A 2,628-nucleotide genomic window follows, 5' to 3' on the forward strand; every position below is an offset into this window, starting at 1 on the left:
TATGATTCATATCAAAAGCATTATTCAGTTTTTAAATTTTATATCTCTTGCAGAATATATTGATATCTGATCAATATTGAAAGTATCTAATATTGAAAATTTGAGCGTCAAAGATCACTCGGGATATCCATGACCTATATTCCTATATTTGCGAAGTTCTATCAATTCAATGTATGTTCAGAAAATCGCCACGCCAGTGGAATGCTTTTCTTCGTTTTATTATTCGTATCAAAGCAAATAATAAATTGAAAATTCGTATATAAAAAATATTATAGATGATACAGATAAAAATTCTTTTTTTAAATAGATCGATTTAAAAATAAATTACTGAAAAGCAATCGCAATCTACGAATTGAATGAGACAGATAAAAAAATGCGGAAAACTTGAGGATATGTATTTCTTTTTTCTGTGTATTATTATGTTATAATCATTTCATTATCAACAATCATTTAATTGTATATCGGTTTTGCGATGATTATTTCCAGCTATTAGACTTGATTACGCATATGCAAATGCATCCTTAATGCGGAAGCTGTTATGTTGTTAGATTATCTTCTCATCCCACGAAAGCTGCATTGACGAACGTTTGCTCTTGAATGCATAATGTTATTTAACTTTACATACGCGGGTTGCTTCAGATTTCTCACGCTATCTTTCATCTTCGACTTCTTCGGCTAATTCAAAGTTCGTAGCGAAAATTTCGCTGCACAATTTCCATCGACATTGTTTCCACTTTTACTGCGAAATATCTTTATAACTCAAGTAGCTCAAAATAAAATTTCGAAAATAATTTTAATAAAGCAGAATGACAGAACAGCATGTGAACAGCATGACAAAACAACATGATGTCTCCAAATATTATTCTCAACTTCTAAATATAAATCTGATGCCTATCTATATATTTCCCAGGTAATTGGAGGCAATTTAATTTATTTTTTAAATAATAAGCGACTTCCTTGAAGAAAATTAATATAATAGGTTGAACTATGCTTCATATCTACTGAATAGAAACATAAAAGAAGGAAACTATATCGATATTTCTTCGCGATCACTTACCCTTCTGTTATTAACCGACTTGATCGTTGCATCACTATTATATGTGCATAAATGATACGAGATTGAGATGATACAATCGTGGCCATAACAATAAGCAAGTGTCACGAATTAATTTAAATCGCAAGAAGGACGTGCCAGGTATGAGCTCAGCAGCTATGTATCAGCGCAGTTTATTGAGCTGAAAACTCGGAAGTATATTCAGTGTCATTGATACTGTCAATGATATGTTGATTTTCTTCGTAAAGCTTGACATTGTATTGTAATTTCACGGAAAGAATTAATATATCAACTTGAGTCCACAATAGTTTTAAGAATTTCGAGCTATTAAGTGACTTATTAGGAACTCCTACGCGGCTGTATGTAACGCATATTAAACCGTTTATGTACAGTACTCAGAATATTCAATCAACATTAAGTCTCTCCTCAAAACAGAAGATATTTCTTGTGTTCAATGTAAGAGCTCGTCGTGCAAAACAATGAATCCAAAATGGGAAGTTTGTCATGATATTTTTTGCTTAAAAGCTACCGAAGCAGCGCAATTATAATCGGAATTAATGATTAATTTTTAAGCATGCCAGGCACGTTCGTAGACAAGGTTTGAGAAACGTGTTTTATATTAAAATCACATCTGCATTCACTATTCATACACACGCAGTCGTTCGTCAATTCTTATCATTCGAACACAGTCCTTGATTTTTGCGTTTGTACGATATCAATATCGTATTATATATCCTTGATATAATATCATTTTGACCTTGTAATAATGAGGCAAAATAGAGATAATAAACTTCAGATAAAATAACATTATAAATCTATTGTTCAAATAAAGTAAATGAGAGAAATACTGAAATTTTTGCCTGTTGCATGTAACTGTCGTTTTAGACACCAGCGTTTACTTTGAATGTACGTATTTAAATCTTTTGTCGTATCACGAAATTGCTGAAAAACACGCGCCAAGATTCTCTCACGTTCAATCAGAATGACTAAGAATCTTTGAATGGATTGACATATTAATACAACAATTATAATCCGTATTTGTCTTGTACTGTTAAATTTATAATATCAAATTATGCCCAATTTAATTTTTTTTTAATCATTTTTATAAGTTACTGCTTATACTCAATATATCATTAATTTAATTAGAACAATGAAGTTAAATAATTTAACTCAAGAAAACGTATTAGATTTAACTCAAATGTATTATATTTTATTATTTATTAAGTGTATACGTTAATATGGACATTGTTTACTTTGAAACTAGCTCCAGAAATGGACTGATTCACGTTTTGGCACATATGAAGGTTAAAAATAATAAAATATCTAAGAATGTAAATTCGATGCTTTTAGGATGAGCATAAAAGCTTACGGGTCAATTGTGCATTTACTTAAAGTCTCGGAATAGACGTAGAAAAAATTTTTATTATATAATCATCACTTGTGTTCGATCTATCGGTTATTTTACATACGTTACTATTAATGAGTACGTCATTTACCTTAACACTGATCGCACTAGTGCGATACGTGAGCGGGGCGCATTTATCAAGAATGCGATGTCATTGGCGTGACGTAGA

The 2,628-nt window shown here is 30.9% G+C and overlaps 2 protein-coding genes across 4 annotated transcripts in view; one reads left to right on the top strand and one right to left on the bottom strand.

The window, feature by feature from the left end:
* Positions 1 to 2,628, top strand: part of LOC108755430 (BTB/POZ domain-containing protein 7) — a 20,008-nt gene that overhangs the window by 10,388 nt on the left and 6,992 nt on the right. The gene's annotated exons all lie outside the window — the stretch shown is intronic.
* The window catches only part of LOC108755431, a 6,923-nt gene extending 4,295 nt beyond the window's left edge, over positions 1 to 2,628 (bottom strand). The window contains exon 1 of the mRNA XM_018498421.1: positions 2,551 to 2,628. The gene's annotated coding sequence lies outside the window, so the exon portion shown is untranslated. The remainder of the gene's footprint in view (positions 1 to 2,550) is intronic.

Source organism: Trachymyrmex septentrionalis, unplaced genomic scaffold (genome assembly GCF_001594115.1).
Source record: "Trachymyrmex septentrionalis isolate Tsep2-gDNA-1 unplaced genomic scaffold, Tsep1.0 scaffold87, whole genome shotgun sequence".
Taxonomy (NCBI): Eukaryota; Metazoa; Arthropoda; class Insecta; order Hymenoptera; family Formicidae; genus Trachymyrmex; species Trachymyrmex septentrionalis.